This window comes from Podarcis liolepis (assembly GCF_965112155.1).
Source record: "Podarcis liolepis genome assembly, chromosome: 16".
NCBI lineage: Eukaryota > Metazoa > Chordata > Lepidosauria > Squamata > Lacertidae > Podarcis > Podarcis liolepis.
In genome coordinates, this window is record NC_139567.1 from 8,873,383 (window position 1) to 8,897,981 (window position 24,599).

The window sequence follows — 24,599 nt, forward strand, 5'->3', positions numbered from 1 at the left end:
TTCCCTGGAGGCTGTGTACTGTATGTTGGACACCCAAGGTTTGAGGCTTCTTACTTCCTTGTGTCAGCAGAAGGATGTTTCTCTCTTTTTATGTATTTCTTTAACATATATGTGTGTTTGCTACTTCCACAGCGGAGTTCCTCTTTCATCTGACAGTGGCCTGGAGAGTGCCATAAAAAAAGAACCATGTACATAACATTGAGCTCCTTAGAGGAAAAGTGAAATTTAGATGCTCAAAAGATGCAGGGATGCTCAAAAGGTGTAGGGACCATTTTCCAGCCAAAGGGCCACATTTCTCAACTGCATCCTTCAGGGAGCTGCATGCTAGAAATAGGGGAATTGAAGAAAGCAGGTAGAACAATTGACGTAAATCTCACCTTTGTACAATGGGCTACATTCCAGCCATGTAAAAATCAGAGGTTTCCAACTCTGTATCCTTCACCCATGCAAGCAGAGGCATTCCAGACTGGCAAAAGCTCTCAAAGAGGGTGAAGACAAGGACTGGATAGAGCAGGCACAGGCAAACTCGACCCTCCAGATGTTTTGGGACTACAACTCCCACCATCCCTAGCTAACAGGACCAGTGGTCAGGGATGATAGGAATTTTAGTCCCAAAACATCTGGAGGGCCAGGTTTGCCTATGCCTGAGATAGAGGGATGTGGCCTGGGGATAAAGGGTCTGGCTATAGGCCTGTGGGTCTCAACCCCAACCCCAGTGTTTCTGCAGAAAATGCTAGCCTCTAGTCCAGAGAAACTATTCCACCACTTTCAAAATGGAGCAAAGAGCCCTGAACCCAAGGGCGAATTTTGCTTGTCCCAAATTGCTGAGAGTAGAGGTGAATGAGAAGGGAGACCTCTTCACACACACCCACACACCCCAAAATGCCCTAAAACCTAATTACTTCTTTTTCCTGCTCAATAAATGGGGACTGTTCCCTTCAGCACTGCCATGTGACTTTGTGATGTTCTTATTCTCTCCACCTTTCAACAAGTAATGGTGGCGTCTAGTGCTGTGTAGGCTTCACTCACTATGCAGGAATTGTCCCTACTTGACATTATTGTTACAATCAGGAGGCATCAACTGACCAAGTGATGGACACTAGGCTGCCAAATAGCTCCAGTGCAAGGTTATCTTATTTTGAATCTAATTCAGCATGTTTTCATGAGGTCATAAATACACACGCCTTGCAGATATGTAATCGAATTATGAGAGTTACCGTAGCAACTGCTGCAATTAATTAAAAGACTTGGACAGGGTATGCTTATAGATGCAAAAAAATGTTTTCATGTATAAATAGTGCAATCTGTTTATGCTCAAAGGATTTTTCTCCTCCTCCTACCACCACAATATTATTCTGTGCCGAGAAACTGGGCGATTCCACTCCCCCTTTAGTGTTGATAAATCATTGTGAGTCTCACCAAATATTTCATCGTGCATAACATCTGATAAAGGCTGATGGATAAATATGGAGTGGGGGAGGACTACATATAGCTTTAGGTGACACAACTGAATTGTGGGGGTGTTTCTCATTGTTTGCAATGGAGCCAAAATGATGCTTTAAAAAAACAGATAAGCTTCTTAACATTACTGTCCCTCGGGTTACATATGCTTCAGGTTACATACTCTGCTAACCCAGAAATAGTGCTTCAGGTTAAGAACTTTGCTTCAGGATGAGAACAGAAATCGTGCTCCGGCGGTGCGGCGGCAGCAGGAGGCCCCATTAGCTAAAGTGGTGCTTCAGGTTAAGAACAGTTTCAGGTTAAGTAAGGACCTCCGGAACAAATTAAGTACTTAACCTGAGGTACCACTGTAGAGATCCTCTCAGTAGCCACCAGCTTGACTGATTCTAGGTCTAGGGCAGTCTGTGAAAATATGGTGAGCAACCATAGTTTAAACTATTACAGTTGCACTGAGCAGCTGAAGCACCTAGGTGAAAATATTTGCAGTCTTGAGAATAAGCTCACTGTCTAAAGAGATCAAGAAACAACAGGGTAAAGAAACCTTATCTAGCCTGTTATTATGGACTGCATCTCCCATCATCCCTCACCATTGGCCATGCTGGCTTCAGCTGATGCGACTTGTAGTCCTAAACATATGAATTGGCTCAGGTTGAGAGGAACTAGGGTAGAAATATAGCTTGTAAAGTCTATATTAGTCTATGTTTCTGTCTTAGGGTGGGCAAAGGAGGTTCTCTAGAGCTCCAGGAGGGGTCAACATAAGAGAAGCGCTGCTACATCAAGCCAAAGGCTCATCTGTGCAAATACATTGTTTTCACAGTGGCTTCCCAGCAGAACATGTAGCCCTCTGACTCCAACGCCCATCAGCACAGCCAATGAGCAAAGATTGTGGAACATTTGGCGGGCCACAGGTTCTGCACCTCTGCTCAAGGGGGATATGGTTTTGTTTAGGGGAAGGGCCTTAGCTCAATGGTAGAACATCTGTTTTGCATGCACAAGACCCTCAGTTAATCTCTGGCATCTCCAGGGGGGGCTGGGAGGGAACCCTGTCTGAAATCCTGGAAAACGGCTGCATAGACAATCCTTTGCTAGCTGGACTAGTGGTTTGACTCAACGTAAGACAGCTCTTTGCATTCCTATGCTTCCCCCCCCACCCCGATTCAGGAGCTTTACTGGGCTTCCTATCAATTTGCAGAGCCTTTACCAAAAAACAACAACCCATGGCTGGTTTTTTTCCTCCTCCCCATCTTCCTTTGTTCTGTTTGTGCAGCATTTGAGATAGCTAAAACGGTCTCCCTGTGCCCTACATCCTCCATGTGACTGGCTGTCACTGATGGGGAAAATGAATGAGTTAAATAAAACAGATGAGTAATGAATTAAAATTTGACCTTTGGGGATTCATTTGTTATTCTTCCATATGTTTCATAATGGGCCCCATTATTACTTGTTCAGCTCCCCCACACCTGACCTTAGCTTAAAATAACAACATGCTTTAGACTTTACTATGGATGGGGCGGGGAGTATTCCTTTCCCCTTTACAAGAAAATCTACCTAATTCATGCTTTCTGAAACAGTACGTGAAGCAAAACACAGCCATAAGTCTCTGAATTTTGCAATGCAGTTCTGCATCCGAGTAACATGTACAGAAATGCATATATTTGGGCAAAATTTCATTAAAAGGTGTGTGTTTGTGAAGATAAGATGCAAAAGTGTGTTATATTAGAGGAAATGCAAACAAGCAAGCCTATGAGGAGGAATTTACCCTAAAATGCTGATGAGGACTTTTTAACAAATGTGAAAATGTGGTGAACTTAATATAAGCTTTGAATAATGAGAAACTGAGAGAAACAGATTTTCAGATTCACCCATTCCTAAGACTTCCCTTGTAAGGGGAATTTAATCCCTTGGTCATTTGTGTTGCTTTTGTTGCTGCCCTTTCTCAAACTCCATGGTATCCCTTTCCTAAAATAAGGAATCGCTGAAGGAAACTGAACTGTATTATGGAACATACTGGGAGAGTAGCTCTTCTCCCACAGCTTGACAATGGTCAAAGAGGGGACTTTGGGGGGCTGGGGGGGGGTCATCAACTTCTCTGTGAGCACTCGGTTCTCATTTTATAAAAAGAGGACGCCAAATAGCCAAATTGCATTATGTTAATTAGCCGAATGTACAGATTCTTGCAAAGCAATTCCCCATAATGCAATGCATTTTTGTATGCTATTATCAGTAATATCTGCATTTCAAAGCACACTTTGCCCCCATATGTGCATTTTTGTACATATTGTTGGGGGGGGGATGCGTTCCAAAATTTGGGAAAGTGAAAATTTTAAAGGATGGCTGTGTTCATGGATCATTTCAGAAAGTGATGGTTATGAACCTTTGCCTTTAAATGCACACCTAATCATTTTTCTCCTATATTCCTACCTGCATGAAAGAAAGAATTCAGCAGGATCAGCTTCCCTCCGTGACATATGATGGGTAATGCTGGATATATAAAGCTTTGAATAATCCAGGTGTTGTTCAGAGCTACTTGAGGAGAGCAGAAATTTAAAGGTCAAGGCCAAGTAGTTTTCATCTTCATTGCAACAGCTAATCCAAGAGGAGCTTCCCCCATATGGATAGAAAAGATGTTAAAATGCTTGTGTATAAATAAAATAAAATAAAATCATGGCGATGATGGGATAAGTGGATTAACTGCGATAAACAAAAATATAGAACCACGATCCATGCAAATCTGTGGTTTAACTTCAAACTCATTACAGCACAATCATATTGTACTCCAAAATGCTCAGGAAGATGAGATGCATCACATACAAAAGTCCCCCAGGAAAATTCTCAATGCCCTGTTATAAGTTTCTTGTGATTATTATTTTTTATATAATATTTTTATAGCTTTTTTCCAGATACAAATATAAAATCAGATAACAAAAGAAGAAAGAAGAAAAGAAGAATAAAAGAAATCCAACTTTCCAATACATTTTTTCATAACCAACTGGACTTCCCCACGTCTCCCTCACCCTGCTTTCTTTACAATAAAATTGTCAGCAAATTAATACCTTGTTTCATGTGTTATTAGTACTTTCAAATAATTCTCTTTTGGGTTCAAAATACTTATTATCAATTTACTTTTACCCTAAAATATATACAGTATTATTTTAAACTTTAATCCTTTCATAGTTATATCTTAATTTCCAATATACCAAATCTTATTGCTGGAGCTAGTTTTTCTAAATCATGCAAATTCTTAACATTCATATAACTTATAATGTTTTTGTAAGTAGTCCTTAAATTTTTTCCAGTCCTCCTCCATCGTCTCTTCTCCCAAATCTCGGATTCTGCCAGTCATTTCGGCCAGTTCCATATAATCCATCAATTGCGTATGCCATTCTTCCAGTGTGGGCAAATCTTGTGTCTTCCAGTGCTTTGCGATAAGTATTCTTGCTGCTGTTGTTGCGTACATAAAAAACGTTTTATCCTTCTTTAACACTTTCTGGCCGACAATGCCCAGAAGGAAGGCCTCTGGTTTCTTGGGAAAGGTATACTTAAATACCTTTTTTAATTCATTGTAGATCATTTCCCAGAAGGCCTTCACTTTTGGACAGGTCCACCAGAGGTGAAAGAATGTCCCTTCAGCCTCCTTACATTTCCAACATTTATTATCAGACAAATGGTATATTTTAGCAAGCTTGACTGGGGTCATGTACCACCTGTATATCATTTTCATAATATTTTCTTTCAAGGCACTACATGCCGTGAATTTCATACCAGTGGTCCATAACCTTTCCCAGTCTTCAAACATAATGTTGTACCCAATGTCTTGAGCCCATTTTATCATGGCTGATTTGACTGTCTCATCCTGAGTGTTCCATTTAAGCAGCAGGTTATACATTCTCGAAAGTACCTTAGTCTTTGGTTCTAACAGTTCTGTCTCTAATTTCGATTTTTCCACCTGGAATCCTGTTTTTTTGTCCAACTTAAAAACCTCTAGAATTTGAGCATAATGAAACCAGTCTTGCACCTTATGCTTTAATTTTTCATAGCTCTGTAACCTCCAATTGTCTCCAGTTTTTTCTATTATTTCCCAATATTTCAGCCAGCCGGCCTCCATATTGGGTTTTTTTCGGGCCTTGGCCTCCACTGGTGATAACCACCTCGGGGTCTTAGCTTCTAATAAGTCTTTGTATTTTGTCCAGACCATAAATATTGCTTTTCTGACAATATGGTTTTTGAACATTTTATGAGTCTTTACCTTGTCGTACCACAAATATGCATGCCATCCTAAAGAGTTATTAAACCCTTCCAGATCCAGGACATCAGTGTTCTCTAAAAGTAACCAATCTTTCATCCAGCAGAAGGCTGCAGCTTCATAATATAACCTTAAGTCTGGCAGGGCAAACCCCCCTCTTTCTTTTGCATCAGTTAGTATTTTAAATTTTATTCGGGGCTTTTTGCCCTGAATAAGTTTCTTGTGATTATTTATTATGGGCTTCTGTATACAACTCAATATATCCAGCAATATCTGAAAGGGCAGAACTCTAGCATCAAATATTCATTTAGATGATAGATAGATAGATGATAGATAGATGATAGATAGATAGATAGATAGATAGATAGATGATAGATAGATATAGATATAGATATAGATATAGATATAGATATAGATATAGATATAGATATAGATATAGATATAGATATAGATATAGATATAGATATAGATAGATAGATAGATAGATAGATGATAGATAGATAGAGATAGATATTCTCTCTCTCTCTCTCTCTCTCTCTCTCACACACACACACACACACACACACACATGCAATTCTCAGATGTACTGTAACCAAATTAGTTTCTATCTTTTAAATGAAGAAAATAGTTAAGTAATATATATATATATATATATATATATATATATATATATATATATATATATATATATATTTGCTTTCGTAGATTTTCACGGGTACAGGAATGCAGGTTTTGGTGTCTTCGGGTGTCTTCCCGTGTAAGAGTTGGGGTGTCTAGGCGACGTTTCGACGAGGTCTCACTCGTCATCTTCAGGCTGGTGCTTTCGGCTTCTTGTTACTGGAACAGAGCAGGATCTCAGTGTTTGAGTTCCTATAAATACTGTTGAGGGGGTGTGGTGTATAGCCTCCAATGTTCTGGGCAGAGAGGAAGTTCCCAGGTTAGTGTGCCTTTTCTTCTTTTGTTCCTTAATTACTTGAGGGATATCTTGAGTGATTTCTTGAGTGATATTCTGAGTACCACTTAGGTGGGTCATTAGGTGTGGATTAGTTGCTAAAGCTTTCGTGTCTTGACCTCTTGAGCTTGTGATATATATAATGCTTTTGGATTCTACACTTTTTAGAAAAACTTCCCAAATATGCTTTTATGCACATTTTTGATGCATATAGCATTATCCTAGCTATGGTATTTCCCGGGGGGGGGGGAATGAAATGAATTTTCCCACACACATTTTCTTTGTTGAATGGTTATACAAAGGATTTCACATACGCTTGCTGTTACCCCTTTCTGTTCAGGTAAATATGTCATGGACTCATTTGGAACAACTATTTTGCATATTTGTACAGCAATGTTTAATAATTTCTATACATTGCAAAATTAAAATTATCATTTATTTCAAACATTTAAAACATGCATGTATTTTATTCAGTTTCTTACCTGTCCTTTGCCACATGGTCTCAGAGTGGGTTGCAACAATGAAATATACAATTATAAAGCAAATGAAGCAATTAAACACATAAAGAAAGATAGTGAGAACTATCAAAACAATCCAAAGCAGTTCTATATACAAAACAATTTTTAGAAACTCCCAATTTATAACAAAAGACAATTCCACATACAAAACCAGTTAAAATTCATTTAAGTGCAGAAGCAGAACAAGTTTCGTTATGCCAGTAGTGATGTAAAGTATGTTAAGTTTTAAAATAATAAATGGTTGCAAACACAGAAAATGTGCAATTAATCGTAAACGTTGTGATCATGATCAAGCAAAAGCCAAGAATTTTGAAGGCAAAGCAGATTTCAAATAGGATAACTGAACAAGTGTGAGCCCTCTTAAACATTTTTTCATAGAAATTAGGACTTCAGAGGTTTTTGGTGTTTGCACAGATGGTGCTCCAGCTATGCTAGGATGTTGATCTGGATTTCCATGTTTGGTACTGAATGAGTCACCAAAAGTCATCGGAACTCACTGTATGATTCATTGGCAAATATTAGCAACAAAGACGCTGCCACAAGAGTTACAAGAAGTAATGAAAAGTGTCGTAAGTTCTGTCAGTTTTGTAAAGGTGAGCACTTTAAACAGTCGACTGTTTCCGCAACTGTGCAACGAGTTGGATGCGCCGAATAATGCTCTGCTATTTCACACTGGTTGTCGAGAGATGGTTGTCGAGAGGAAAAATTTTAAAATGTGTGTTTGAGCTTCGTGATGAACTCAAAACGTTTTTTAATCAGAAAGCAAGACCGCAGCTTGAAGCACTTTTCAGCGATAAAAGTGAACTGCAGAAAATAGCTTACTTGGTTGACATCTTTGCCATCTTGAATGAGTTAAATTTATCACTGCAAGGACCAAATGCAACATGCCTCGATTTGTCTGAAAAGATCCGATCATTCCAAATGAAACTTTAGCTTTGGTGGGAAAAAATGGATGAAAATAAAATTTACATGTTGCCTAACTTATCTGCTTTCTTTGAGGAACATGACATTGAACCAGACAAAAGGATTATGGTAATAATTTCTGTGAAAGAACACTTGCACATGCTTGCAAACGAAATTTCATCATACTTTCCAAATCTACCTGACACCCCATTTGCACTTGCCAGAAGCCCATTCACAGTCAAAGTTGAAGATGTTCCTGAGACAGTACAAGAGGAGTTCATTGAACTTATTAACAGTGATGCAGCAAGAACAGATTTCTCTACAATGCCAGTTACAAAATTCTGGATCAAGTGTTTGCAGTCATATCCTGTTCTGTGTTGCGCCTTCTTCTTCCATTTCCAAAAACATATTTATGTGAAACAGGGTTTTCAAGCTTGTTGGTTATCAAGTCTAAATACAGAAGCAGACTTGTTGTGGAAGATGATTTCGTTGTGCTCTTGCAGAGACTACCCCGAGAATTTCTGATCTGGTGAGAAAGATTCAATCTCAGCCTTCGCACTGACGTTGCTTTTTACGCATACCGTCGTAAAACGTAGCAATGTAGTTTACTGTTTTTATATTAAGACTGTTACCCATGCTACACCATGCTTCAAGACAAAATATCATTTATTTGTAATTAGAAATAAATATTTCACAATATATCATTACATATTGTTTTTGTGATTAATCACTATGCTTTAATTATGTTCAATTTGTAACAATGAAAATACATCCTGCATATCAGATATTTACATTACGATTCATAACAGTAGCAAAATTACAGTTATGAAGTAGCAACGAAAATAATTTTACCACAACATGAGGAACTGTATTAAAGGGTCAAGGCATTAGGAAGGTTGAGAACCACTGATCTAGAGATTTTTCCACAGAAGCGGAAGATCTTTTGTCTGCAAAAAGATGCTTTATAACAGCACTGAGAAATCTCCATTTCACAGGTCTCTTTTGGCTTAGCATAGGTCCCATTTTGTCCTTTGAGTTGATTCCATGCAAACCACACCAATCTCTTTTTTTCCATCATCATTGGTGACCTTGGGTGCAGGGCAGGGCCAGAGGTTGGCAAATACAACCCCTCTGAAGGGAGCAAACAAACAATGTTCCAGCAGAGCCAAGAGTGGAATTCCATGAGGGAAGAAGCTACAGAGGAAGACAGTTGTGTGAATTTGGTTCAACAAAACTCCAGTCCTTCACAACTAGGAATATGTCTGTCATTAATTGATTGGTCAGCAGAGCAGCTGTTGTTAACTGCACCTTGTAGTATCATGACCTTACAGTGCAAATAATGTGCATAATAATATAGAAACAAAAAATATAATATAATTGTATTGCCCCCTGGGTATTGTAGTTTAATTTAAGCAGGGAAGTTTGTTCTGCAAACGTTAAAATTCACACCTCCTGGACCGATACACACATTGGAAAGCAATTATGCTTAGGATTTTGCACTTCTCTGAATTTTGTGATACAGTTCTCATCTAATACAAAAAACAACAAAAACCCCCACAAGCTTTATAACAGATGCTTTAAAAAGTTTGCATTGAGAAAATATGTGTGTTAAGTGCCTAATTTGTGATAAAATATGCATTTAAGTATTTAAATGTGATGCTTTATACATTTTTTAATTAAAAAAATAGAGATTAATGCAGAAATTGATTTGTGAATGAGCCCATGTAAAAGTGACAGAGATGGAAAATAGCATAACCCAGTCATATTACTAGCAGTGATATAGATGAGCCTGGAGTTTAACCCATCCTCTTCATCATGCACGTTTAGGAACAAGACAGGATGTGTGATCTACATGTTGGACAAACACAATGCAAGATTTCAACCCTCTTAGCATCCTTCAGGTGCATTTATGCTGCAAATGCAAACCCATTTTAAACCAGTTAAAGTGTCACTGTTATCCCCAAGGAAGCCTGAGAAATTGTGGGATAGACATGACCACAGCAGATTCTCTTTATGGCCATAAATGTTGTTCTGCAATTGTAAATTTGTACGTGGAAAATGGTGCACATAAAGACATGAGCAATGCTCCTTAGCTAAATGTCAGAAGATAAATGGACCCCAGTTGGGTGACACTTTGCCATCTCTCTCTCTTTCATTTACCTGTTCTGGTGGATGTCATTGCTTAGCAAGTAAACATACACAGAGCCTATAAAGTTTTGATGATGGCATGAGATATCTTTTTTAAACACTGGGGCATTGCATGGTTCTGCGTGGCAGTAAAACCTTCTCCAGAACTGACAACTGTGGACTGACAGAGACAGTCTATCTCTATATAGCTCTAATGCATTAAGTGCCACATTGGACAAATACAATAGAGATGAAGAAGAAATAATTTTGAAATAGACAAGCATTCCTGGAGCAACCATTGTTTTGGATGTCAGTCAGAGCCAAGCTACATATTCAGTAACTGCGTTCTACACATCTCCACAGATAGCATCATTTAGGATGGGTGAATCAGTCCAGTTCGTGTTACTTTGGCATGCGCTCACCCATAAATCCATTGTTCCTGCATTCACATGAATTAAATATACATTAAGATCTGCATAAAATGTGCATTCCAATACATATTTTGAAAGAAAATTTCTTTGAAAATATTTATCTTTTTTTGAAAATTTGGCAAAGAAGAGGAAGTGGGGAACGTATTAAAGAAAGGAAATAAAACAAAGGAAAAGAAATGATATATTAAAATACTAATAGTAATCTCTCCCCCAAAAAACCAATCCTGAATTCTTCAAGCAACCCTCATGCAGGGCTGGCACTTCCTTATTCCATGTACAGAAGCTGGACAGACTGGTAATTTATTTCTTACTTCAACACTGGTGACAGGACAGCATCCTCCACTGTACATGAGGATGGTTGGTGAACTTAAGGGAGTGCATGGCAGCAGGTCATGTGGGACACACAACTCTATCCTCCAAAATCTCATTTCGACCCCATAGCATCTGCCACCTGAGGCAGCCACCATACTCTGCCTAATGGTAGAGCTGTCCCTGCTTTGGTACCACTTGAGGTTACAGTTTGGGGGTTTGAAGTGTGCGGTCAGTCACTGGAACAAACCATAAAGCATTTCCACATGCATTTTTGGAAAATATCCATCTTGAGGGGCACATTTTGAACAGCAATTCTCACAGGCATGGGGAGGGTCACTATAATGTCCTCTGCCCCTTGAATTTGAGAATTGCTACTAGAAACATGTTCCCAAGGCAGCAGAGGATAAATCTCATTTCTAATACCTGGAGTTTCCACCTCTTTTTGTCTACCAGTGATTCTATCCCTGGATTGTGGCTGGTGTCAGTGCTCATGTATGGGGTGGGAATGGGAGGAGGACTCCGAAGTTGGAGGTGGGAAAAGTTTTGACATTGATGGGACACCCCCTCCCCCAACACTATTGCTGGGTGTTCCTATAAGGAACATTAGCCAGTTCAGTCCATGCTCTGCCTCTTCAGAAAAAAGTTCAAAGGGTAGCTGAAGAGGTAGATTTGGCTCCATCACAAAGGACGTTCCACTGTCTGGACTGTGGTGAACAAACCTGAGTCCTCTCCCTTCCCAGCAGGAGTACTCAAGCTTCTCACTTGCCCAGAGATGTGGAAGAGTTGGCACAATATATTTGCTTGTGCCTAGAATTGTATCCTAGAAGTCTGCATATGAACTGGTGCTAAGACTACCTTTTTGCTCTATAAGACGCACCAGACCACAAGACGCACCTAGTTTTTGGAGGAGGAAAACAAGAAAAAAAATATTCTGAATCTCAGAAGCCAGAACAGCAAGAGGGATCGCTGCGCAGTGAAAGCTGTGCAGCCTGCATTCGCTCCATAAGACACACACACATTTCCCCTTACTTTTTAGAAGGGAAAAAGTGATTCTTATAGAGCAAAAAATACGGCATATGCTGGTTTTCTCAATAAAGCTGTCGAGATTTCCTGAGCTGAGAGTTGGAGTCTTTTTCCAAGAGTGGGAGCCAGGAGAGTTGGTAACCAGAACCTACCAAACTGACCATATCCATGTCTTCCAACATTTTGCAAATAAAATAAAATAAAAATGGAACAAGCACACGTATGCGCACACAAGCAAACCATGCCAAATTTCTATCAGGTATTTTTTTTTTAATCATCTCACAGTCAGCTGCACTGGGAATTCCTAAATGGTGTGTAAAATGAACATCTGTCGATTGCCAGGATGGACACATCTGGACCAATTAATTTTTCATCATCTCCCAATATGGGAGATCAAATATTCACAATATGGTAACAAACTGGAGTCTTCCATTGGTTATGCTAAAGAGTTTCTGAAAAAGATATTTATTGAGAATTGAGACAGAAAGGAAAGGTCTTCACAGCTCTTTAACCTCGACTGCAGTATTTAATTTTATATGCTGAAGAGCCTAATACAATTTTCCATTAAGAGCAATTCACAATTTCTTATATAAATACTGATTTATTAGAGAGAAGCCTTACTTAAGCATATACAGTTATTCTTCTCCTTTTATCCCATATCTCTGTTTGTAAATTAAAATTTATTGAATTTAATAATAAATATAAGGTGAATATAAATATAGGGATGCAGGTGGTGCTGTGGCCTAAACCACAGAGCCTAGGACTTGCCGACCAGAACAGTGGCGTAGCGTGGGTTGTCAGCACCCGGGGCAAGGCAAGTAATTTGCGCCCCCTAACCCGTGGATTTTGCGCCCCCTAACCCGTGGAGCGCGGCCCCCCAGATGTTGCGCCCGGTGTGGCTGGCCCAGCCTGCACCCCCACGCTACGCCGCTAAGGCGCCGGCTCCCCAGGCTGCAGCGCTTGGCCAGGCACTGCGCTTGCATGCCTGGCCGCGCCCAGCTCGCCTCAGCGCAGCGGAAAACAGAAGCAGTGGCGGAGACGACGACCCCCCACCCCAACCAAGCCTTGATTGCTTGTCCCTTCCCTCTGGACTCGCGCCCCCCCAGGTGTTGCGCCCGGTGCGGCTGGCACCCCTGGCACCCCCCACGCTACGCCACTGGACCAGAAGGTCGGTGGTTCGAATCCCCGCGACGGGGTGAGCTCCCTTTGCTCGGTCCCTGCTCCTGCCAACCTAGCAGTTTGAAAGCATGTCAAAGTGCAAGAAGATAAATAGGTACCACTCCGGCGGGAAGGTAAATAGCATTTCCGTGCAGTGCTCTGGTTCACCAGAAGCGGCTTAGTCATGCTGGCCACATGACCCGGAAGTGGTACGCTGGCTCCCTCGGCCAATAAAGCCAGATGAGCGCCGCAACCCCAGAGTCGGTCACAACTGGACCTAATGGCCAGGGGTCCCTTTACCTTTATAAGGTGAATATGAATTTAAGGGATGTATACTCAAAGACAAATTAATTTATGTACTTGCCAATATGAAGAAAAGTTAATGCATTTGTTAAGTTCAACATTAAAACAACAACCGTTGTGTAAAATGTTTTTCAGGACCAACTAAAACATCAAAATAAAAAAAATCTAAGTTTTACCCAGGGTAAACTCATTATGAACCTAAGTGAATCATGGCTATTAAAGTAGACCCACAGATGGATACAACTCAGAGATCTTAAAATGTGTGAAAATGGAAAAGTAATAATCCACCTATTTATGTTTATGTAATTTATGTTTTCCAAACGAGTTTCACACCCACTGGAGTCCTAATGCCATTCCCAGTACAGTGGTACCTCGGGTTAAGTACTTAATTCGTTCCGGAGGTCTGTTCTTAACCTGAAACTGTTCTTAAACTGAAGCACCACTTTAGCTAATGGGGCCTCCTGCTGCTGCCGCGCCGCCGGAGCACAATTTCTGTTCTCATCCCGAAGCAAAGTTCTTAACCCGAGGTACTATTTCTGGGTTAGCAGTGTCTGTAACCTGAAGCATAAGTAACCTGAAGCGTATGTAACCCGAGGTACCACTGTACTGCTATTTGCTATGCAAAGTAGTGTTTGCAGTAAACAGGATCTTTTGGGGGAAACTGTTCCTTGAGTCAGGGGAGATAACACAGGCCCTTGGATGGCTTATAGATGCCATGAGGGCGATCTTCAGAAGCAGTTGGTGGGGGGACATGAACAACACTGTGTCCCTGACCTGGTTTTGCAATACTGCATACCCGGGTCAGCCCAAGACATTTGGGCACATGGATCAAACCACAAAATGGCTTTCGCCCAGCCAGGAAAAAAGGGACAAGTGAAGATCTGCACCAGGAACAAGGAGAGAACAAAAGATCTACTTTGGGATCAAGAGAGGAAGGAGACCAGTGGTACCTCCTATTTGTCAAGAGGTGGGATTGGGGGAGGACTGCAGATCTGGCCTCCAAGGAGCACGCCACTGCTGTTGCTGCCACTGTGGAAGTAAAAAAAAAGTTTACTGTAAAGGACCCCTGGGTGGTTAAGTCCAGTCAAAGGCGACTATGGGGTTGCGGCGATCATCTCGCTTTCAGGCCAAAGGAGCCGGCGTTTGTGCACAGACAGCTTTTCAGGTCATGTTGCCAGCATGAATAAACCTCTTCTGGCACAACGGAACACTGTGATGGAAACCAGAGCATGCGGAAATGCCATTTACCTTCCCTCTGCAGTGGTACCTATTTATCTACTTGCACTGGTGTGCTTTCGAAATGCTAGGTAGGCAGAAGCTGGGACAGGGCAATGGGAGCTCACCCCATTGCGGGGATTCAAACCGCCGACCTTCCAATTGGCAAGCCCAAGAGGCTAGGTGGTTTAGACCACAGCACCACTCGCATTCTGTGGAAGTAGTAGCAGGCGATGCATTCCTTGAAGACTGAATCTGCTGCCCCTGTAGATCTTGCAGCTGTGCTTATGCTCCTGCACTGCTGGCTTATGCTCTTATGTTAAGCTATAAAATGGGGCAGGGCAGTGATCCAGAGTAGAAAAACTATCAAAATCTAGGTCTCAAGCAACAGCTTTTCTTTCAGGATGAAAGCGGCTTGCTTCAGCACACTTTTAAATTTGTCTTAGATCTAACATTTAGCTTGGACCCCCCCCCCCCAAAAAAAAGATGTGACCCTTTTCTAAAACTGGGGGAGACAGGAGTTGCATGCTACTCTCAATCATTCCCTGTCACAACCTGAAACTTTTGCTTCCTTCTAATTATTAAGGTGTGAAATAGTTAGCTGAGGCACATGTACAGAGCAAATGTCATTCAAAGGTCATATGGAATCAAAAAAACACACAAAAACCCCCAACCCTTGACAAAATGCATGTAGAATTTCAACGGCATGCTTTCTTTTGAAGGGGAAAAATAACCCAGCACTAATTTTCCTGGCATTTGCTACTTGTTTAGAAACATTGCCTCAGGCTAGCCCTGATGTCTGGAGTATGAAGTGGAAAATAAACTCTGGAAAGTTGAACAAGTTCCTACGTTGTTTACTCATTTCAGCCACCCAAAGATAGTCTGGAAACAAACACAGAAAAGTCTTGAAGACCTATGGCAGGTCAAGCCCAGTCTTACAACTCCTTTTTGCTGAATTTGAGTGGAGGGAACATAGCTCAGTGGTACAGCAGAAGCAATAAGTCCAGGTTCAGGGGAGGAGGGAGGGGGGGTGGTCTGCCCCAGGTGTCACCACTGAGGGGGGTGACAAAATGCCAGGCAGCACTCATTGCGGGATCTGCAGTGTGCCCGAGCCACGCATCTCTCCTGGGAGTGATGCGATGGCTTGGGTGCCTGCAGGCTCCATGCTACCCAAATGGTCCGCCCACTGCGTCCCCCTTAGCTGTAGGGCAGCTGAGTGGGAGGGTCAGACAGACTCCTTGGAGGCCCCATGGAGTGTCCTGCCCCGGCTGGCCCCGCCCCTGGACACAGGGAACGTGCGCTGCCCCAGATGCCCAATCGGCTTGCTCCGCCGCTGCCCAGGTTTAATCGTTAGCACCACCAGCTAAAAGGATCACAGAGCATGTGATGGGAAACACCTTGATTCAAACTTTTGGGGAGCCAATGCTAATCTCAATTGGCGGTAGGTGGGGGTTCGTAGGCCCCCACCTTGTATCTCTTTTCTTTTAAAAATAGTCTGTTTCTTTGTTCTCTTGTCTGCTTCAATCTCTGATTCAAGTTCCAATCCATTATTGGTAAAACAAAGTTCTGTGTTCTTCCCATTCACTCTTGTGGGAAATCTTAAAACAGCTATAACTCTTTTCTCTTTTGACGAAAGCAGGTGAAATTTACAGGCACCAGAGCCCCTCTAGCTTGGAGGGGGACTGCCAAATTACAGACAAATGGGTCTAGAGGTTTAGTGGGAGGAGGAGAAAAAGAAATCCACTTCCCCCTGTAATCCACATTAGGGCAATGTCAAAACTCCCAGGTCTGCCTCTTGCTCCTTCTTACCTTACATTTTATGTTATGCTTCTCTGGTGTTTAATCGTTTGTACTTCTCTGTAGTAAGCAACAAAAAAGTCAAATTAATAAAACAACAGTATTTGCTGTTAGAAAAAAAATATTAAAATAATTAAGAGATGGTTGAGCGGTGTGTATTCTTGCTTATATAAACATTCAGAGCATGCCACTGGCTGGCTTAGCTGTCTGCCAATAAACATTACAAGGTGAGGCTGCCCTGAATGGTATCTACAGAGTGCTATTTTGATTATTTATTAAATTTTTATACAGCCCTTCATATGAGGATCACAGGGCAGTTTGAAATATAAAACATAAAAATACATACTGTAGTAACAAGCAATAACCCCCCCTCACTCTCAGATTAAAATGCCATAGATTGTTTAATTAGCCAAAGGCCTGGGAGAAGAGGGATGTTCGGTTTGTTTGCTTGTTTTGCAAAGCCCATGGACTTACACAAATATAGAGGCATGGGAAAAGCAGAGGCAGCTGGAAAATTTATATGTTGGCCAAAATCTGTAAACCTAATAATGTAGTCTCTGACATTAACACGCCAATAAAGTGTTGATGTTTGAGGAAGTCTTTGAACTCTTTGTTTTTGTCTTTTGGGGAATCTCATTTATTTATTTTAGTTAAAGAAAATGCATGTGTGATATAAGTTATTTAAGTAGAGAGGCAAATGGTAGAAAGGGGGGGGGGAATGATATCTTAGAATGCTTCTTCTTCTCCCCTCTCCCTTTTCCTTCCATTTTATTGCACAGGCAGCATTGAAAGTAGCTTTGTTCATCTTATTTTGAACAAAGGATGTTTATATGTTTATATATGACATATGTATAGAGAGAGAAGGGAATGTGGGGGGGGAGAGAGAGAGAGAGAGAGAGAGAGAATGGCCTCTAGGCAATACTTACATGGCTTTGATCAAAGTTGTTCAGTGACCTTAGAATTTGAAGTCTAAGTTGCCCCTAGAACTCAGCTGCCTATTCATCCATAGGCAGCTCAGCCCCTCTGTGACATTACAGCTGCTAAGTCAATGACAGCCAGAGGGGCTGTGACACTTGTATGTCAAGACCCAGTGAGATGTGAGAACAGACTGGCCCACTCGCTGATGAATGACACTTACAGGTCATGAGTTATAAATATACTACATCCGATATACTAAGAGCAAACCCCAGTGCTGATTCTTAGGTAGTCAAAACATCACCATATGTGCACAAGAGAGGGATTTCAGTAGGCCTGGGAAATCCACCAGGTTTGCAGAGAGAGAGGGAGAGAGAGAGTCTAGCCCAGGGTGGTCCAACGTTTCATGCCAAGTGGGCCACAAGAGTACACAGAAGCTGCAGGCCACACACTGCCTTGTTGCACAGTGAGGAGCAAGGTCAAAATTTGACGCCCTCCACAGCCCTCATGCTGCCTTCCCAAAGCTGGTTAAGCAAGGCAATGGGCTTTGGAAAGGACGTGCAAGGCTCTGGCAGGATCCTAGAGCTGTCCCACCTTCTTCCAAGATCTGTGAAAGCACCAACTAGGCTTTGGAAAGGAGGTGGGGAGACTGGGTCCAGAGCCCTCACACCTCCTTCCCAAAGCCCAGCGCTTTGCTTATCCGGCTATGGGAAGGCAGTTGGGGGACGGTCAGATGTTGCCAAGGGCCACCAAAAAGCCCTCAAGGGCTGCATGTGGCCCTTGGGCCACACATTGGACCACCTTCGTCTAAAGCCATAACAAAAGAGAAAATACAGAAGACAAAAACAGAATAAAATACATAACACAGTTAAAATAATTATTAAAACCAGACATTCTGTCAGATAAGAGATTGGTCCCCTGAATAATTTAACATCATCTCCATAAACTTTTCTCCTTAAAATTGCTGCTCTTAAGGCAAAACAGGCCAGAGGTGTAGGAGGACCTGTCCCCTAATAAAAAGTTAATCAAATGCCCCATCAAATATCTTCCAGCTGGGATATTCAAATCTTTGAACAAGACTGCTTTTAAGTCCCCATGGATTAGGCAAACCAGTAAGCAGTGCGGTAAGTTTTCAGAAACATTACCTCCTCATGGGCAAATTCTCTATTCTTAGGGAATTTGGCAACAGCATCCTTCAACTAGGGCAGAGTGCAAAAATGGAGCCGCAGAACTCCATTTCTCCTTTTCATATTGTGATGTTGGTTACATAATGAGGGGGACATTTAGAAAGGCAGGCAGAGGTGTAATCAGAACAAATACCACACTTTAAAATATGAGATTTCATGTGGTGAACGCAGAATGTCCAAAGAAAGGCTACTCTTATCAATACAGTGGTACCTCTAGTTACGAACTTAATTCGTTCCGGAGGTGCATTCTTAACCTGAAACTGTTCTTAACTAGAGGCGTGCTTTCGCTAATGGGGCCTCTTGCTGCTGCTGGCACACGATTTCCATTCTCATCCTGGGCCAAAGTTCTCAATTTGAGGTAACTCTTCCAAGTTAGTGGCTTTTGTAACCTGAAGCATTTGTAACCTGAGGCATTTGTAACTCGAGGTACCACTGTAACTTGTAGCATTTACTGATTCCAAGATGGAATCACTCTTTTTTAAAAAATAAAAAATCAGCAACTCATTGAGAGCACAAAGCACTAAAATGGGCCCTATTCCATTTTTTAAAAAAATTAGCCAACACCTAAGGGCAAGGATATGCCCTCTGGCCTTCACCAAACAATGACCAGCTTCCAAACGGTGCAAGTTTAGTGTCTTGGATGAAAGCATGGCTGGCTGGCTTGTATAGGAACACTTCACACTGGAACATTTTCTTGCAGTTTCCGTTTGCTCCAAATGAAAGCAGAGACTGAACACAAACTGTGCAATCTTATCATGGTTGCACAAAGTCACCATTGTTTGGCGCCTCACCCCTCCCACCCAGCTTTTCCTCATCTTCTCATTGGCCATCTTAGTGCAGCGCTCCCAGTGTTCTGCAGCTTTGCCTTCCCAATGGAGGCTGCATGCTGGCCATTCACTTCTTAGGGCCAAACGACACGCTATGTAAAGCACACCCTTTGAGCAAGTCTCAATTCAAAGGTGCCATTCAGGGACAAGTAGCTGAACCCTTTCATTCCATGTAGCGTCCAGGCACTCTGTCACTTCATCTCACTCTCGGAGTTCTGCTTGAATAACAGGAGCTGATACCCTTTTAAGGGGTGGCCAAGTGACTGAAATAAGGAAACATTTGATCCCAAAAGCATTAGGAAAAGAGCACAACTCTACATCTTAAAATGCAATGACCTTGTTTCACTGTCGTTTGCAGAGATTTCCCCAATTGCTCAGACTCTTGCTTTGGGGCAAACAGCAGCGGAGATTGGAGGGGAAGGATTTAACTGTTTCTTCCATTCAATCAATTCTCGCTGAAAACACGCACAGACAGACGTTCGCTGCTATTTGACCCTAAATGCACTGGCAGAGACAACTGACAGTTAGGAACCAGAATGGGAGTTAGTACACACATGCATTTGCCCCTGAATGTGCTATTTGCCGGAACCAGGGCATTCAGGGGTAAAGAGATATGTGCATGGGGATTTCTGCAAGAAACTGATAAAAGGAAAAAAACAATTAAATCCTCCCTCTTCACACACCCTGCTGCTGTTTGCCTCCAAATGCGCTGTCTGCACCCTCACTGATTCACATTAGACTCCCTAGAATATATTGTAGTAAAGCATGTAATATGCAGTTAGCACCTTAGTTTTGTAAACTGCTTTGAGTCTTCTTCTTTTTTAACAATCAAGTGGTGTGTTACATTTATGAAACAAATAAAATAAATAAATAGCTATTGTACATGCTGTCAGTGAGGCTCTCTGGTCTCCCTGGGCATGAAGGGCTTCCATGATTGTTTTGGGGTGTGTTCAGCATCCCACACCAAAACTTTGAATTGGAAGGCTGCCTGGACAAGCAAGACATCAACAAGGTCCTAAAATCTTGTGTTCAGTGAGGAGAAGGCAGGGCGGAGATGAGGAAGGAAGTGAACACCAGAGAGAAGAAAATAAAGCATCATTTTGAAGTAGTTCTTCAAATTAAAATACCAAGCCAGCAGTAATATCTATTGATATCTCTCTCTCTCTCTCTCTCTCTCTCTCTCTCTCTCTCTCATCTATCTATCTATCTATCTATCTATCTATCTATCTATCTATCTATCTATCTATCTGTCTATCATCTATCTATCTATCTCTATCATCTATCTATCTATCATCTATCTATCTATATCTATCATCTATGCAGGTTTTGGTGTCTTCGGGTGTCTTCCCGTGTAAGAGTTGGGGTGTCTAGGCGACGTTTCGACGAGGTCTCACTCGTCATCTTCAGGCTGGTGCTTTCGGCTTCTTGTTACTGGAACAGAGCAGGATCTCAGTGTTTGAGTTCCTATAAATACTGTTGAGGGGGTGTGGTGTATAGCCTCCAACGTTCTGGGCAGAGAGGAAGTTCCCAGGTTAGTGTGCCTTTTCTTCTTTTGTTCCTTAATTACTTGAGGGATATCTTGAGTGATTTCTTGAGTGATATTCTGAGTACCACTTAGGTGGGTCATTAGGTGTGGATTAGTTGCTAAAGCTTTCGTGTCTTGACCTCTTGAGCTTGTGAAGAGTTTTTCTGAGAAGATGGCTGTACTGCACTTAGTTGTGCTCTGGCTTGGCTTCGTGTATAGGGGCGAGCTGTGGTTTTGTGCCCTGTGCCAGCCAGATCTGTGTAGGGATTGCAGGGGGGTGCAGCATCCGGAGGTGCCACTATGGTTTGGCTACTGGATGGTGTCTGTAATTTATCTGTGGAGAGGGTCTGGGTTTGGGTCTGGTGTGGTTGATTGGTGATGGCGTTCTGTGTGCCTCTGGTTCTGGTGTCGGTTTTTGTGGGGAGGGCTAATTTCCAGATGTCTGGCAGGCGGGACGTGTCGTCACGCTTGTTCATGTTGTGAGGGTGTTTCTCTATCTCGATGGCTTCCATGATTATTCTCTTGTGGTGATGTTCCATGTTAAAGAGCAATTTGGAATCTGCAAAATTAATTTCGTGTCCTGTTTCTTTCATGTGTTGGAAAAGAGAGGAAGTTTTTTCTTCTTTTTTGACGGCATTCTTGTGTTCTGCGATACGTGCATTTATTCGTCTGTTTGTTTGTCCAATGTACGTGGCTGGGCAGACTTTGCAGGGTATTTCATAGACCCCTAGGGTCACCAGAACCAGAAGGCACCAGAACCAGAGGCACACAGAACGCCATCACCAATCAACCACACCAGACCCAAACCCAGACCCTCTCCACAGATAAATTACAGACACCATCCAGTAGCCAAACCATAGTGGCACCTCCGGATGCTGCACCCCCCTGCAATCCCTACACAGATCTGGCTGGCACAGGGCACAAAACCACAGCTCGCCCCTATACACGAAGCCAAGCCAGAGCACAACTAAGTGCAGTACAGCCATCTTCTCAGAAAAACTCTTCACAAGCTCAAGAGGTCAAGACACGAAAGCTTTAGCAACTAATCCACACTTAATGACCCACCTAAGTGGTACTCAGAATATCACTCAAGAAATCACTCAAGATATCCCTCAAGTAATTAAGGAACAAAAGAAGAAAAGGCACACTAACCTGGGAACTTCCTCTCTGCCCAGAACGTTGGAGGCTATACACCACACCCCCTCAACAGTATTTATAGGAACTCAAACACTGAGATCCTGCTCTGTTCCAGTAACAAGAAGCCGAAAGCACCAGCCTGAAGATGACGAGTGAGACCTCGTCGAAACGTCGCCTAGACACCCCAACTCTTACACGGGAAGACACCCGAAGACACCAAAACCTGCATTCCTGTACCCGTGAAAATCTACGAAAGCATATATATATATATATATATATATATATATATATATATATATATATATATATATCCCCCTCTTCTTTTTGGCATTACCAGCCTTTCTTTGAATAATTCTTGTTTATTTTATTTATTACATCCTGGGTAATAGAGCCTCCTGACATAATCTTAAAGCAATTCTTTCCGATAGGTGTATTTAATGAAAATTTATGTTCTCTGTTGCATAGGCATTCCCAAACACGAAGTGAGATATTCCAGCCTCCTATATTCACCCCACTTAATCATATATTCTATAGTTTATTCTGGTTCTGTTTCATAGTTAGCTAATACATGCTTTTTATCCTTCACTGCTGTTATTTCAAATTCTGTCAAGTCTCATAGTTTGTTGTTCACTCTAAGTTGATCCATTATAACAGCTCTAATTTGAAAGTATTTAAACCAGGCAGGAGGTATGTTGTTCCTTATTTTTTCCTTCTCTGCTGTAAATGCCAGGATGTTATTCTGATGGATTGAAATCTTTATAGCTAAAAAAGATGGTTAAAGTTCCAGATGTTAAACATAATCTTGCATATCTTGTATATTAATTTTTGAGAATACAACTGCGAAAAATCAGTAGGACGTATGAATCAATCAGAGGGAAGCACTCTCCCTCCCTTAACTGTGACTGAGTGAAGTACAGAGATTGTTTACATTATTTTATTGAAAAATAAATGTGGATTGATAGGTCAGAATTTACAAAAGAATGAAGTCACATCAAAAGCCATTAACCAAAAATGACGATGATGGCGGGCTTAGTTATCCTTCCCATTTTTTTCAATAGATACTTATTTATCCTTACTACACTATGCCTTTTTAATCTGCTGTTTTTATGTTGATGTGCTTCTGAAGCATATAAATAAAGGACTTGTCCACACTTGTGCTTGCCTGTGCCTAGAAAGCATGAGCCCAAGGAGTTTTCTCATTCCCTTTTTTCTTCTACATTCAAATAATTATGGAATGGTGGCATGTGACTTTTATGAAAACCTTGGAATTACTGAATGAATGTTGTATCTGCCATACTATACTATGGCTGAATTGAGGGGAAAATGCATACAGGTGCTACTCTGAGTAGGAACAGCACTGGATGCAACCCATAGTTGATATAAGGGTGACAGCAGATTGTTAGAGAGAAGAGCTTATTGGCAACCTCGTCTGAGAGTCAGTCACGTTCTTATCTGGTTTCCTGACCATCTTGTGAGGCACCACTGTACCATATTTTTCGCTCTATAGGACGCACCGGACCATAGGAGGGGGAGAACAGGAAAAAAAATATTTCTTGTTCTCCCCCTCTAAAGCAAGGTGCGTTCTATGCGTTCCCGCTGGGCTCTGGAGGCTTTGGGTTCCTTTCAACCTGCTCTTTGGGGCTAGTGGGGGGAAGCGCTGCTTTCATCCCCCTGCCCTGCAGAGGCTTTGCGCAGCTAACCCCAAGCTAGAACAGCGAGACGGAGCACTCCGCAATGCTCCATCTCCCTGTTCCAGCTTTGGGCTTAGCTGTGCAGCCTGCATTCGCTCTATAGGATGCACACACATTTTCCCTTAATTTTTGGAGGGGAAAAGTGTGTCCTATAGAGCGAAAAAATGCGGTATTTTAAAGAAGAAGAAGAAGAAGAAGAAGAAGAAGAAGAAGAAGAAGAAGAAGAAGAAGAAGAAGAAGAAGAAGAAGAATGCCTTTCATGCAATCCCCAGAATCTCCACATGGGGCTGGGAAAGAATCCCAGGAAAGAATTCCATATCATTACTTTCAATGTGCATTGTGATTCACACAGTAATAAAGGGGTGGTGTGGGATATTATTACTGAAGTCACAGAGCAGTCCAAAATATCACTCACCACAGATCAACTCAGATATTTCAGCTCTAGATATCATGAATAGCCAGGTAAACTTTGAATGGATGTGAAGTATCTCAAGACCTAGTTAGCTATAACATTAAGTGCATGGTTTTAAAAAATGCAGATAACAGTTCCGGGGGTGGTGGGGGTGGTGGCAATAATTAGCAAAATCACAGTAGACAGTGAAGAGAGTTGAACCTGCTGTGTTCCTGACGGAAATAGCTTGATTGCAAGAGAAGGAAAGCTCCCATTCTCACCAGTGGATGTTTTGCTCCCAATACAAATAGTAGTGGAAGGATCTGCAGAGGTGAAAAGTGTCAAATCCATCCGCCCTATTGGGTGTGATCCTAATCAGCCCCCAACTACAAAGACTGCTATCTACATTTAACAACCGCTCTGTGTAAAATTGAAAGATGCATTTAATGTCCCATCTGCTTTGTCCCACATAGAGACAAAATT